The following is a 16,670-nucleotide window of genomic DNA, read 5'->3' on the forward strand; positions in this document are numbered from 1 at the left end:
GGGGTACTGATGTTGCATGATCAGCCATGATCATATTGAATGATGGTGCAGGCTCGAAGGGCCGAATGACCTACTCCTGCACCTTGTTTCTATGTTTCTATGTTTCTAGTGGGCTTTTTGCTGCTGGTGAATCTCTGTCGTTCCTACCACAACAGCCAAACAAGCACACAATGCTTTCAGTGCCTCTGAGCTCCCTCTCTCTCTTGTCTCCTCTTCTGCGCATGTCATGGTGACCCTTATCCTCCAGAATCATGGGAATCGAGCGTTGCAATGCCGTTGCTAAGGACGGCCACACTTTACTGCAGAAGGTCAGAAAAATCTAATGCTACCGCCCATTTGATATTGCTCGCAGTAACTCCCATTTTCAAAAGTGGAGACTAGGTCTTTTGAGAAATTGGCGTGAAGCCAACGATCTGAAAACCCTTTTTTAATGCCCACGGCGGAAATAATGCCCATTTGTGGGCGATAAGCTCAAAAGTGGAGGTTCTAGCCCAAAGAAATGAATGTTAGGTCATTTTGCTTGACATCTTTTTTCAGCAACAGACTATTCTGTAATTAACTATTTTAACCATCGTTTTCAATGTCATCTAGCTATTCTGAGGCAGAAATGTATGAGGGTTGTATTGTTGTTCCGTTCTTCTGATGTGGTTGCTATTGTTATGTAACTCAGAAATTCCAAAATAATAATTGGCAGAGTGGAGTGTAATCCGCAGTCTTTTCCACTGAGGGATTTAATTTGCTATAAACATTAAAGGTACAGCAATGTTGTTTGTGTTAATAGCTGGCCCTGAATTTCCAGAGGGGTTGCCCTGATCTACCACTGTAACTTTGGCAGAAGATCAGCGGATCTACCGGAAAAAGGACATAAATGTCGGGTTCCAGCCATTTAATCCGTTACCCTGGGATTGTCCCGCTGAAAATACAACAGCAAATTAAGAGAAACTGCATGGAAATTCGGGGATGCTGACTTGCTCACTCTCCCAAGATTGGTCGTGGAAGTAAATAGTTGTGAGGCACTGATCCATCATTCAAACTTCTTTTTTTGCATGTTATGTTCTTATTAAGCAAGAGTTAGCAGGAACCATGCAAGCTTATTTAGGATTTACTTGAGTCACACTTCAGGTTAATGTTACACGACTGAAGTTGCTGGTAACACATCAGAGGAAGCAGACAGGGTTAGTACATGAAACTGGTCAGAGGAGTCATTCTGTGAACAGAACAATATGGCTGCAGCATCAAATACCTCTTTCCTAGATATTTTGGAAGAGTAGAAGACAGAACAACAAAAGACTTTGGTCCAGGAGATTCAGCCACAGGAGATGCTCCTTGAGAATATACTCCTACCCCCCAAAGCAGCATAAGTACTTCCGATGTATCTGTATCTAAATGGGGACAGTGTTTCAGAAGGCTGTACCTCAACAGGGATACGATCTCCGATCCATGCCAGCAGCTGGAACCAGACCTACAACCACAACGCAACATCCACTCTCAGTGGAAGTGAAACTGAAACGGAACTAAACTTTCACACCACTGCATCCTTCCCGGTGCCTGTAAGAGGCATCAATCAGATCAGCCAATGTGCAGCTCACCGCGGCAACACAAAGCTTACAACACTACCTGGAAAGGCAGACTCAATAGTTCCAGTCAGTGGCTTTCCTCGACACGAGGTAACATTGACTGCAACTCACATCACCATTCATGTATCAGTAGCAGTGCTTTCCCTTGGCTCACTCAATATTCTCATGGTATGTTACTATAGACAAAAAAATGTGCGGATAACAAATATGTCTTGAGGGAATCAAGGCTTCCATAATTTTTCAAGAGGGAAACCTAGTTTACCCACAAGGATAACTCCTGGGGGACTTCGCTTACCCTCACATGGGGCTGAAATTGCCCCCCCGACTAAGAGTAGGTGCACTGACCAGTGTTGAAGATTTTTCTCTGCCCCAATCCATGGGTCGAAGCAGTGGTCAGCCGAACCCGTGGCCACCATTGTCTGGCCGACCTCGGAGTCGGCAGACAAATAAAATAAAATGGCGTCCACAGCATTCCGCCCTCACCTTTAAGAGCAGACGTGCCGTCGAGGCACACACAGCTTCCTGCAGGGGAAACCTGTCAGTGGCACTCCGCCCTAAGGGGGCAATTTCCCGTGGGGGTCGGAAAGGGGGTCACCGCCGGTCGATGGGTGGTTGGCACGTGCCCAACAGGTGGAAACTTGGGCGGCGCAGTGACAATCACCGCAGGGAAAAGCAAGTAGGGCAATTTAGGAAATGTTGCTTGACTCCACGCCGACTAGGTGGAGAGTTCTTAGTGACCTGTGGCCGCCTCTTTGAGGCAGTCACGGCTCTTAAAGGGGCAATTTCGGCCCCACAAGGTCATCTCCTGGGAAACTTAGTTTATCCTTACAAGGATATCTCCTGGGACATATGGGTTACCCTCTACAAATGTAACTAATGCCACCTTTTCAAAACCCCAAAGTCCCACAAGAGAGGACCTACAACTATACAATTTTTGTGACAGAAATAAAGCAGAGAAGACCTTTGGCCTCTTAAAACAATATTTCCAATGTTTTGACCACTCGGGCAATGATTTATATGTGACCTCGAGTGAGTTTACAGAAAAATTATAATACATTGTGTGCTACATAATATTGCAATTGAAAAAGGCGTACTTGCACACACCAAACAAGAGCTATAGCAAGGTATGCCCCAAGAAAAGGATGAGGGAAAACATACCCTTCACGCACACCAGCCAATGTCTCAACCGGCACAAAAGGAACAAGGGACTGATTTGTCCCCTTATGGTCTACACACAGCCATTTATACAAACACAATGACAGAATGCAGAATTTTGTAAAAATGTTTTTACTAACCTTGTTAAGCTAATAATTTTTTGTACAAGTACTTTTTTAATTAACCCAATTTATTTTTACTAAAGACCAAAGTTTTACATTGGTCAGCATTTGCTTTTATTAATGTAAAAGAGCACATGTGTAATAGGGTTAGCAAGTGCCATGTTCTTTCTCCTATACAACTCCCAAGCGATACCCTATTGGAAGTAATAGGTGTGTTGAATTATCAAGAGATCTCCCAAGGTTCTGTTTGTAATCTCTCTGGTCACCTGTCTTTACAAGATGCAGAACCAGACTGTCTGTTCTGTGTGCTATGAATTGTCTGCTCCTATTCTGGTGCTGGAGGTTTGGGATCATTCTTCTGCCAGTTGCCCAGAGGTAAATGCTGGCAAAGGAGTGGCATCAGATTGGGAAAACTTATGGCACTGCCGTGTCCTGATTGGGATTATTGATGCGTGTGTGCACTGTTGCAAGGTCTCTGAAACTCTCCCTGATGGCTGCTCGGATTGCATCTCCAAATGTGTCAATGTATTCTTGAACTATGGATCTCAACATCATTCAGTGGGAGCATTCCCAAGAGATATTGCACCTGTGCTTGTCATCTGTACTTGTGCTACTTAATGCTCGATGGCAGGTTGCAGAGCAGACTTTTGTCACACAACCATCATCATCATCATCATCATACGCAGTCCCTCGGAATTGTTGAAGACTTTCTTCCTCTCTTAGAATGAGTCTTAGGTGGCTGAACAGTCCCTATCACAGGTGGGACACACAGTCGTTGAGGGTAAGGGAGGGTGGGACAGATTAGCCGCATGCTCTTTCCGTTGCCTGCACTTGATTTCTGCATGCTCTCAGCAATGAGACTCGAGGTGCTCAGCGCCCTCCAGGATGCACTTCCTCTACTTAGGGCGGTCTTTGACTAGGGACTCCCAGGTGTCGGTGGGATGTTTCACTTTATCAGGGACCCTTTGTGGGTGTCCTTGTAACGTTTCCTCTGCCCACCTTTGGCTCATTTGCCGTGAAGGAGTTCTGAGTAGAGCGCTTGCTTTGGGAGTCTCGTGTCTGGCATGCGGACAATGTAGCCTGCCGTGGAGCTGATCATGTGCGGTCAGTGCTTCAATGCTGGGGATGTTGGCCTGGTCGAATACGCTAATGTTGGTGCGTCTGTCCTCCCAGGGAATTTGTAGGATCTTGCGGAGACATCGTTGGTGGTATTTCTCCAGCGACTTGAGGTCTACTGTACATTCCATGTCTCTGAGCCATACTGGAGGGCGGGTATTACTACAGCCCTGTAGACCATGAGCTTGGTGGTAGATTTGAGGGTCTGGTCTTCGAACACTCTTTTCCTCAGGCGGCCAAAGGCTGCACTGGAGGCGGTGTTGAATCTCGTCATCAATGTCTGCTCTTGTTGATAAGAGGCTCCCGAGGTATGGGAAATGGTCCACATTGTCCAGGGCCGCGCCATGGATCTTGATGACTGGGGGGGGCAGTGCTGTGCAATGAGGACAGGCTGGTGGAGGACCTTTGTCTTACGAATGTTTAGCATGAGGCCCATGCTTTCGTACGCCTCAGTAAATGCGTCGACCATGTCCTGGAGTTCAGCCTCTGTATGGTCGCAGATGCAGGCGTCGTCCGCGTACTGTAGCTCGATGACAGAGGTTAGCGTGCCACACAACTGTGTACAGCTGGATAGCAGAATTCCCAACTGTACCAGAGCAGCTTCCATGATCATTTGTAATGAGGCAAATGGAGTGCTTACCAGCTCATGCTTGTGAAGGATCATTTGTTTCATAGGTCGTACAATGAGGTTGGAGTAATGAATTGACTCAACAGAGCCTTTAGCTATGCTATAGCACTGTACAGCAACAGCCAGCACCTCTGCCCCTTCAGTGTGGAAAGTAGATTTTTCATCCAAATGGTGTTTATTTAACTTCAATTGAAATGAACATTAGAAATGTAAAACGATCTGCCGATTCACGATCACCTGTTTTACAGTTTCGCACAAAGTCAAGATCTACTCCTCTTTCTGTTTTTCTTTTTTCTAAACAAATTAAATGGGGGGGAAAAACATTGTGTGTCTCTCTGGCTCGGTGCCTCATGGCTGTTAGTAAGTAGAATATTTACATTAACACCAATTCTGTTGACAGTGAGAACACCAGGTGAGACAATTAGAGGCTGATTGCTTCAAGATTTTAAAAAGATGGAAAAATGAACACAACTATAATGAGGAACAGCACTGTTTATCTCTGAGCTTAATGCACTCTCTGAAGTTTATAGAAGACAAAAAAGCTACAATGGGTGTGTAATCAGTTAAAATCATAGAATGGTTACACCACAGAAGGAGGGCATTCGGCCTGTCGAGCCCATGCCCGTGTCCATCTTTTTTTCACTCTCATTCACACTCTCACAACCTGTTTACAAAGAACAGCCACTCTTGAGAAAAACACCACTTAATATGAATTTTACCTGAATAAAAGTTTTGAAATTTATCCTCTAGTTTTCCTTTTCAGCAGCAACGGCTAGAATATTGCATCAGTGCAGCTAACTAAAGTTACTGATGAATTCTGGGAAATTAGGCCAATCGCTTATGCTCAGTGCTCAATCCAAATTTAACTCTCAGGCTGCGATTTTGCCAGTGCTCAGTGGACCCGATTGGTGGCGGGTCAGCTGTGAAATATAAATGATTGACAGCAAATCGGGAACCCATGGTAAAAACGTGCACACCTGCATTTCCCGATGTCGGGTCGGCCAGTGCTGAGCAGACCCGACAGGCAGCGGTAGGGGACTCAGTTCAAATCATTAGTGGCTTGTTTACAGCCACTTAACAATGCTTTTTTCCCAGCTTTTTGAATTTGACAGGTTGTCCACCAGTTTCCCGCTGTGCCTGGACCTCACCTGTAAACCTGAGAGGTCACTGGCCATTTCATCTGCTATTGAGTTGACAGCTTCAAATGTCAATTCAAAGCTCCCAGCTGATTGAAACATGTTGTCCCCTCAGAATCCCACCACGATCATCCCCAACACCAGCAGCACCAGGCACACCAGCAGCGCCAACAACAACACCAACCTTCTCTGCAATCACCTGATGCTGCACAGGGCATCAGTATCCAACCACATTACTGCCCGGGATGCCAGGGATGGCCTCACCATGGATAGATTTACTTCACTTGATGCTGCACACCTTGGCTGCCACATATGCCAGTTTGGAATCACCCCACACCAACAACATAAAGCATCCCTACAATGACCAAGCCGTTCCTTTCACGCTTATCAGTATTGCGGGGGTACCGTTATGTCTCACCATTTACTGCAACTCACTAAGCCACTTCCAAAGATGCACACAAATCTGTCCCAGAATGTAAAGTGTTGAAAATATAGATTTCAATGTTTGACAGCACATTAGCAGAAACTTTACATGAACATTGGCTAAAGCATACAAGTGCCTACCCTTGTGTGTTGCTAGTTGGTATACATAAGAACATAAGAAATAGGAGCAGGAGTAGACCATTTGGCCCCTCGAGCCTGTTCTGCCATTCAATAAGATCATGGCTGATCTGATCTTTGCCTCAACTCCACTTCCCTGCCTGCTCCCCATTTTTTTTTCTTTTTCTATTTTAAAAAAAAAAGACAAAACAAGATTGCACTCGGATGATGGTTAGTGTGAGGGGTAGCTAGTGAGATGGGGAAGTGATAATGTAGATAGAGGGCTGGGTGGAGGTGCAAGGTAAGTTGGTGTGAGTAAGGATGTGTAGGAGTAGGGTAGGGAAAGCCGAGTGATAGGGATGTGATGAATGACACTGCAGGAGGAGATTGAGTGTGGCTTTGCAGTAACATTTCGTAATTGACTGAGATCATTGAAAGATTTGCGCCACTGCAGCCTGGTCCTCCTGACAGCCGTGCTTGTGCCCTCCTGTGCAATGTGTAATTAGGCTGCATTGGTCTCCTGGGGAGGTCTCCACTGCCCATTGGAAGTGAAGAAAACCTCCCTGCGTGCTGTGACTCCCTCTGAAAGCATATGGAGGGAGGCATGAGAGAGCCTGGGTGCAGCCCTGCACCTCTGTGCAGCGCTTGTCAGTATTTGCAGCACCTCAATGCTGTAGAACACTGAAAGCACAAATGTCAAAGTAAATTTAAGGAAACCAGCTGATGATGTGTCATCAAATGATGTCACCGGACCCACTTCCTTCAATTGGCCAGGAAACTCGCAGGGCAGGCTTAACAAGCCCAATCAGGGGAAGTCATGTCGGAGGCGGGGAAAGAGACCGGAGTGAGGCCAGGATCCGCCACTGATGTCGCCCGCCACGGACCCGCCAAGGTAGAGAAAATCATGGCCACAGAGTCACAGCTCTGGGCAAAAATATCAAATGTAACCTCAGCCTTGGGAGAGGCTGAGGACTTCAAGTAAAAATTTTAATGAAGGCATTAAAAGACACAAAATATAATTCAGTGGATAAATGTAATCATGTTATTGCAACATATGTGATTTTTTTTGTTGTTGATTTTTTAAATGTTATTTATTTTGGACATTAGTAATTTCTAAAAACATTCTGACTGATTTGTGGGAACCCGGTAACCAGATTGTAAAATCACAAAACAATATACACTCAACACAGACAAGCCCACTTAAATGCATAGCTGATAAAATAATAAAATGTTTAAGAGAATAAAATCTCCATGCATAAATCCTTTTTTCGATATTTTCCAATGATAGCTGTCTCAGTTAAATTAATAACTGTTAAATGAATAACATGTTTACATTAATTGTAAGAGTGGCTTTATTCATTTAAGTGATGTATTGCCTCTCTAAAGCCCTTTTTGGTAATCAACATATTAAACTCATTTTACAAGCATTTTTATCTGGGTGTGAAAACATTGAATAACCAATTCAATGATGTTTCAAGCTCTTTTTCACCGCATCAAGTGCTAAGGGTGAAGCACTTTTGGAAATCAATGTAAAAACCACTTTTGTTTAGGTGAAAACCACCTCATCAATGCTCAAGTTTTGTGATGCTAAATTGATGAACTATTTTTAAACAATGATTAACTGTGCGGTATTGCTAGATGTGATTAATCTGTTTTAAAAGGTCTTTTCTAAAAACATTTTTGATCTTTTTAATAAGATTTTATGAGTCCTTTTTATAAAGACTTTTGTGCTGCACTGTAATGTATGCATTTTAATGAAGCAAATTACATAAATACAATTTCAGTTATTCATACCAACAGTGTGACTGTTTCACAGTACTGGAATTGCAATCCAGTTTGCATTCCATATTAGTTTCTTGTCAAACTTGATACAACAGTTAAAACGGATAAAAGAACAGTTAAGTGAATAAAATTACTTGGAAATTTTGTCATATTCACTTAACTCTTTTGCACTGTCAGGGAAGGGTTACACCTTTAATACTGAAAATATCTATCACACTGCCAGTCTGCCACCTACAGGTACTTATAAGGAGTACATCTACAACTCGCATATTGAATTGTGTGCATGTGTGTGTAGTTGTGATCTCCTCAAGATGGGGTCCAAGCACTTCTTTGAAAAACTGTGACAAGTGTTGGAAACAGACCATATGGCTCAAAGCCATAATAAGCCTTTCATCCCAAGTCAATTAAATTATGAGTTCTTTGAAGATCAGGGGTTATTTTATGCGCTGATTTTATTCCAACCGCACAGAGTTGTGTTTTACAATTGCAGTCAGATGTCAAAAATAGTCCACCCCATAGCTTCAGTTCACCTAACAGTTAAAACACGGTCCGGAATCCTCCCTACCTGGGCGGGCCGGGTGCGGTCGGCCGCCATGGCGGATCGTGAGCCCGTTGCTGGTTCTATCCTGCTCCACAAAATGAATTTACGTCAATAAGGTCTCTTAAGCTCGCCCTGCAAGTTACCTGGTCCAATTAAATGGTGCAGGTCTGGTGATGTCATCGATGACGTGTTTTCAGCTGGGATATTTAAAGGAACCATGGCCACATTGCATTTGAAGGTTCATTTAGGATTGTGCAGTCAGTGCACTGCAAAATTCCACTGCTGCCCAGATCAGCAAAGATAATTGCACAGAGGCAGAGGGCTGCACCCAGGTTCTCCGATTAATCCCTCCATATGCTCGTGGAGGGAGTTAGAGCCTGCAGGAAGTTCCTCTTCCCTGCTGATAGCCAGAAGAGACTCCACAGCAGACCAAGACAGCATGGCTCCAAATTGCAGCAGAGGTCAACAGCAGGGATGTAGTCAGGACAACTTGGGAGCAGTGCAGCAAATATTTCAATGATCTTGTTAGATCAGGAAAGATAAGTCCAAAGCCACACTCAACTTCATCCTGCTGTGCCTCATCACATCCCCATCACTCTGCCTTCCCAACCCTACTCCTGCACATCCTTGCTCACGCCAACATACCTTGCACGTCCACCCATCCCACTCTCTCTATCTACGTTATCACATCCCCATCTTCCTAGCCACCGCTCACTCACCCACATCTTAGTGCAATCATACCAACCAATAACACACAAGGAAGCCACTTTGAATTGCCACCCCAGTCCATCATAGTCACCTTCTTCAGATATAACTCATCCATTCCTTACACTCATTCCATCACTATAACTCAACCTTCACTTCTTTCTCTCTGTGCAGGAAAAGAGAGCCTGCAATAAGACGGAGAGAACTGGCAGTGGAACCCAACCAATGGCTACCCTCAACAGCAGAGAAAGAAAAGAAGAAAGGCTTGCATTTATATAGCGCCTTTCACGACCACCAGATGTCTCAAAGCGCTATACAGCCAATGAAGTACTGTTGGAGTGTAGTCACTGTTGTAATGTGGGAAGCGTGGCAGCCAATTTGCACACAAGCAAGTCTCCTACAAATATCAACGTGATAATGACCAGATAATCTCTTTTTTAGTGATGTTGATTGAGGGATAAATATTGGCCAGAACGCTGGGGATAACTCCCCTGCTCTTCTTCAAAACAGTGCCATGGGAACTTTTACATCCACCTGAGAGAGCAGATGGGGCTCGCTTTATCGTCTCATCTGAAAGACGGCACCTCCGACAGTGCAGCACTCCTTCAGCACTGCACTGGAATGTCAGCCAAGATTTATGTGCTCAAGTCCCTGGAATGAGACTTGAACCCATAACTTTCTGACTCCGAGACGAGAGTGCTACCTACTGAGCCACAGCTGACACAGAGGATGCTGCATTAGAGCTGGCACAAGTCGCTGAGCACCTGGAGGTGGGAGACAGAAAGAGGGGGACATCTCAGCAACCTGGTGAAAGAATTGCATATCATACAGCTACATGCATAAATGGAGACAGATGTCAGTAGCCATTGAATGCACCCATTCTTGATATGACATTTCTAATTCATCTCTTTACTCTCCCACAAAGCCCCAGCCCCACCCCACTGTCCAGGAGCAAGTGGAAGATGACTCCTCAAAGGAGCCTCCAGCCTTTGAGGGTGCACCATCACCAAACATGAGCGCACCCAGCACCAACACAGAGACACACACCTCGGCGAGTCCAACGTGAGATGTAGTAATGTTGTCACCAGGTCCTTCACAGTGTCACAAGTGAGCAAGAGCAGATGGTAGAGACAGAGACAGCAGTGGAGACTCCTCGCCGGAGAGCGCAGGAGTCTCCCAGCTCTGCTCAGCTACATGCAGATGCTGAATCTCGAGGGCCATCCAGGAAGAGGACGATCATGGAGGTGCAGGAAGAAGTGGAGGAGGCTCTGACAGGTTTTGCGAGAGTGATGTCTGCAAGTGTGTAGAGAATGGAGAAGTCCAGCTCCAACAAGAGCACCCTCCATGTCGCAGGCAATGGCCACTGTCTGCTCCTCCAGGGATAGAATGGTCACCTGCATGGAGCAGCTAATGCACCACTCACAGGAGCACATGGTCTCTATGGAGCATAGATGGCTACCTATGGAGGATAGGTGGCTATTTATGGAGAATAGATGGCAGAGGCTCATAGACCTCATGGCCCCACTGATGAGCAGCAAAGTGCTCTCCAGTTCCATGCTAGCAGGGAAGTATGGGTGGCCCATGAGAGGGATGTTGCTGAGAGGGGACATGGAAGTGTGGGCTCCTCTATCAGCATTTACACTTCTCTCCCTTTGCCACCCCCTCAGTCAGAGCCTCGGATGCCTCCCCGGACAGCGATGGCCGAGACTACCCCTGTACAGTCACAGGAGGAGCAGACTTTGGTGGGGCCATCACAGGGCTTCAAAACCCAGCGGACCAACCACCAAAAGTGTCTCAGCAGTCGCAGCAGGGTAGTGAGCAGCCTGGCCCTATCTCTGTTGAAGCCACAGGGGTAGCACCACTTGGAATCATCATCGAATCACAGAAATTTATAGCGCGGAAGGAGGCTATTTCGGCCCATCATGTCCGCGCCAGCCGACAAGGAGCTATCCAGCTTAATCCCACTTTCCAGCTTTTGGTCATAGCCTTGTAGGTTACGGCACTTCAAGTGCATATCCCCAAGTACTTTTTAAATGTGGTGAGGGTTTCTGTCTCTACCATCCTTTCAGACAGTGAGTTCCAGTCCCTCACCACCCACTGGGTGAAGAAATTTCCCCTCAAATCCTCTCTAAACCTTCTACCAATTACTTTAAATCTATTACCCCTGGCTGTTGACCCCTCTACTAAGGGAAATAGGTCCTTCCTATCCGCTCTATCTAGGCCCCTCATAATTTTATACACCTTCATAAGGTCTCCCCTCAGCCTCCTCTGTTTCAATGTAAACATCCCCAGCCTATCCAATCTTTCCTCATAGCTAAAATTCTCCAGACCAGGCAACTGGTGTTTAATATAGTTCAAGCATTACCTCCCTGCTTTTATATGCTACGCTTTGGCTAATAAAGGCAAAGGCAAGTATCCTGTATGCCTTCTTAACCACCTTATCTACCTGTCCTGCTATCTTCAGGGATCTGTGGACATGCACTCCAAGGTCCCTTTGTTCCTCTACACTTCTCAGTGTCCAGCCATTTATTGTGCATTGCCTTGCCTTGTTAGACCTTTCCAAATTCATTATCTCACGCTTCTCCGGATTGAATTCTATTTGCCACTGTTCTGCCCGTCTGACCAGTTCATTGATACCTTCCTGCAATCCGCAGCTTTCTTCTTCATTATCAACCTGAAGCAGGTGGAAAAGAAAGATGTCACACAAGTAGATTCACAAGGGTAGTCACGGGTGTTTTATTCAATGTGAATGGGAAGTTTTAGTTAATGTCAAGTGAAGCCTAAATTTATTTCTTTTCAAAACTTTCTGGTCTTGGACAAATTTGTGTGCACCTTTGGAAGTGGCTTAGTTAGTTGGAGTGAAGGGTTGGACATAACATTACCTCCAGCAGTGGTGGTGACTGTGAATGGAATGGATTGGTCATTGTAGGGTGCTTTATGGTATAGCTGTGGGGTGTTGTCAACCTGGCAAAGCATGTGACAGCCATGTGGGTGTACTGCCTGAAGTTAAGTAAATCTGGCCATGATGAGGCCATCCCTGGCCTCCCGGGTAACAAGCAATGTGCTCGGGTGCTGGTTCCGTCTGCACCGCAGGTTTCACCAGCTCCTCCTTATCTTCCAGCTGATGCTCCTCCTCCTCTGAAAAGGCTGGGTGCTCAGTACCTTGCTCCTCATGCAGCACTAATCCTCACTGCTGCGCTATGTTGTACAGGGCGCAGCAGACCACAACGATTCTAGAGACCCTGGCTGCTGCGTACTGAAGGGCTCCTCCAGATCTGCCAAGGCATCTGAAGTGCATTTTAAGCATGCCTATTGTCTGCTGTATGACGCATCTGGTAGAGATGTGGCTTTCATTATATCTCTCCTTGGCCTCCTCAAGTTTGTCATAAACCACATCTTCAGTGGGTAGCCCTTGTCTCCAAGCAGCCAGCCGTAAAGTCTGTTTAGAGGAGTGAAGAGCTGAGGGAGAGTGGACTGGCAAAGCATGAACGAGTCATTGCAGCTGCCAGGAAATTTGGCTCACACATGCATGATGATCAGCATGCCAGCTGCACATTGAGGGAGTGGAAGCCCTTGCAGTTGACAAAGACTCCTGAGTTATTATGGGGTGCCCTGATGACCACATGTATACAGTCTATGATGCCCTGCACCCAGCCAGAGCCGCAAAGCCCAGCGCAACTCCGTCACATTGGCTTCATCAATGGAAAAGTTGATATAATTGGCTGACTTGTCAAAGAGGGCATCGGTGACTTGTGTGATGCATATCTGTGGGCGGCTGACTGCAAGATGCCGCAGATGTCTGCGGCAGATCCCTGGAAGGAGCCTGAGTCAAAGAAGTTGAGGGCGCTGGTGACTTTGACAGCCGCTGGTAAGGCGTGTCCACCTGCTCCTCTGGGTTGCAGGTCTTGCTGCAGCAATGTGCAAATCTCTGCAATGACCTGGCGTGATAGCCTGAGCTTCCTTTGGCACTGCTGCTCGGTCATGGTGAGGAAGCTCATCCTCTGCCTGTATATCCTGCGTTGGGGGTATCGCCTCCAGTGCGGTGCAGCCCTGCCCTGATGCCCTCTGTCCTGTGGAGCATCAGGGCGTTGAAGAGAAGGTTGTGGTGCTAGAATTTTCTTGACAGATCCAACGCATCCCCGGGAAAATGGCATCCATGGGCGGAGAGTTGGGCTATTTGCTCAACTTCTGCCCAGCAAATGCCCGTGAAATTTTTACGCCTGGTAAAAGCAGGCATAAGGCCTGTTTTTTCCAGCGTAAGAGTTTAAAAAAAACATAAAAATAAAATGTTATCAATCATTTATACGTTAAAAAACCTGTACAATGCTGTAAGTTTATTTTTAGCCCCTTTAAAACATATAAAGTAATTTTTCAAAAAATTCTAGTTTTTTGTTTTAAATATTAAATATATTTAAATTAAATGCCAGTTTAATTAATTTTAAATATGTACTGGTTTTTTAAATATTTATTTGATGTGTAGATATATTTTTGGGGGTATCCCCATTCATGCTTATGGGGTTTCAGTACATACGGAATCTGTCATCTTACATGGCCACTGTTGGTACTATATCAAGGTGTGCCACCAGAGGACACAGCAGTGGGAGACTCGTGGGTTACCTGTACAGATGTGCCTGGCCTAGTATAAAAGACAGGCCACCAGGTGTGATCCTCACTCTGGAGTTAACTAATAAAGGACTAAGGTCACTACAGTTCAAGTACAACACACTGCCTCATGAAGTCATTGTTAGAGCATCTAAGGACACAACAACTGGCAACGAGAATACGAACTTTCACGCAAAAATGGCTACCCTTGGTACGTTGCAGCAGTTCGCCGATGGTGATGATTGGGACGCCTTTGTGGAGAGGCTAGAACACTTTTTTACAGCAAACAGCCTGGCAGGAGATGACCCGGCTGCGCTGGCTGATAAACGCCGTGCTATCCTACTGACCAGTTGTGGGTCCAACGTCTATGACCTCATCAGGGACTTGCTGGCACCAGCGAAGACAACGACCAAATCGTATAAGGAGCTTGTAACCCTGATCCAGGAGCAACTCAAGCCCAAGGAGAGCATCCTCACAGCCAGATACCGGTTCGATACCCACCAACGGCCCGAAGGCCAGGAAATTGCGTAGTACGCTGCAGACCTCCGGAGGCTGGCACCGTGCGAGTTCGGCACCCACCTCAATGAAGTGCTGCGGGACATTTTTGTCATTGGAATTGGCCACGAAGGCCTTCCTCACAAGCTACTGTCGGCGGATACCACAGTCACACTGCAGAAGACCATCTCTGTGAGCCAGGCATTCATGACCTCGACCTGTGGCTCTAGGCAGATGTCTCACCGTCAAGACACAAACCCGGCAGGTACTGTGCACAGAGTGGCGCCGTTCAGGAGCTGGACTGTAGAGCGCGCATCTTCTCAGGGAAGAGAGAACAGGCCCCCAAGTTCCTTAACTCAGAGACCGCCGAGACTAATCGAGTAGCCCCATGTGGAGGGAATCACAGGGCTCACCAGTGCCATTTTAAAGACAATGTTTGCAAAGCCTGCGGCACAAAGGGCCACCTCCAGCGAATATGTAAGGGAAATAGGACTCACTGTATCGATGAGGAGTCTGCAGATGGCCATGAATCCAACGTGGATTACGAATCGTTAGACAGAAAGGCAGCCCAGCCCCATGATGAGGTATATAGCATGTTTACCTGCACCACCGAGTGTTCCCCACTGAGGATGGAAGTCGAGATAAATGGCATTCCAGTCTTCGTGGAAGTGGACACGGGGGCAAGCCAGTCAGTGATGAATCAAGGAGCCTTTGAGAGGCTATGGGACAATCCGGCTGAATGACCCGAGTTGGCCCCAGTTCAGGCAAAACTGCGTACCTACACCAGTGAAATCATCCTAGTTGTTGGTAGTGTGAATGTAAAAGTACTCCATGATAGAGCGGTGCACAAGTTACCTCTGTGGATCGTTGCAGGTGATGGACCAATGCTGCTCGACAGAAGGTGGATGGAGAAGATCCCGTGGAAGTTGGAAGATCTCCCCCTCCAGCTATCGAAGCCCTCAGCGCTCAGAGGCAAAGCAAGCCCTCACCTGAAGGTGGACCCGGCACCGATGAGCTGACCAGCATGGCACCCGAGACACAGACCGCGCAGCACGACTGCGTGGAGATGATCCAGCTGAGACGACCCGAACGCACCTTCCAGGCTCCAGTGGCAGGACTCCAGAGGGAGAAAATCGGATCCAGCAGCGACCTCCCTACTGCGGAGGCAGAACCCAGGGAGAAGAGGATTACCGCGGCCGACATCGTGGGTGAAGAAAAGATGACGCCCGAACCACGAGGCGATGCGCTGCAGACAAAGATGGCCGTGACCAGACCACGAGATGCAGCGCTGATGGAGCAACACATGGCACCAAATGGAGAAGCGGATTGGGGTAAAGCAAGCAAGGCTCTCTTAAAGGAGGCCTGCAACCCACTACAATTAAAGGGACAGTTCCACACAATTAAGCAATGTAACAAGTATTGTAAGTTAGAGAGCAAAAGTGCAACGGATCATGTAAAATGTGTAACTGACCATGTAAAATGCATAATTGATGATTGGAATTGTATACACTCAACCAGTGAGGAAAAGTCGCGCGATTATGTATAATGTGTAATTTGATGATTTGAACTGTACATATGGAACCAGCGAGGAAAAGTCGCGCGATCATGTTCGGACCCCTAGAGTGTCCATCATAAGCAAGGAAAAGCTGTGCAATGCAGGATTCCCACTGCACACAGCCAATGCACAGTGCAGACACCTGTCGGGTGCACACGGGTCCAGCAGGCTACCCAATGATGTAGCCTGCGTCCCGGGGAACAGAGTCAGGCATCACGGAGTGTGGCCACAAGCAGCCAATACACACGAGCTGCAAGGCAAGCGACCTCAGCAGGACAACGGCAATGGTAGTGATACCACGCCCTGGGTCGGTCCATCTCTCGGGCAACCGATGGCCCCAACAGCCACAAGCCTGAATGCACCAAGGCCATATCCCTAGATGTAGGGCCACCCACCAATGTTTCCCCAGAGGAAACGAGCATCAGCCAGGATCACGAACCAAGCGATGCTCAGGCCAGCGAGTCAGCAGTTCCCTGTGCACTGCTAGACGACACTGTAAAGTCCTGTCCCCTCAGTGCAGATTCACACGAGGCATGTAGTGAAGTCAAGGTCACTCTGGACCTGCACCTTTATTTCACAGCTCTGGAATGCTGCACTTGCCTGAGACCTGTCCTTATATACCTGTCTCTTGCAAGTGCACTCCTGGTGGTAAGGTATGCTGGTGGTTACAGGTCATCTCTTATTACAGTCATGTATAGCATGTTAGGATACAGTTA

This window comes from Pristiophorus japonicus, chromosome 2 (assembly GCF_044704955.1).
Source record: "Pristiophorus japonicus isolate sPriJap1 chromosome 2, sPriJap1.hap1, whole genome shotgun sequence".
NCBI lineage: Eukaryota > Metazoa > Chordata > Chondrichthyes > Pristiophoridae > Pristiophorus > Pristiophorus japonicus.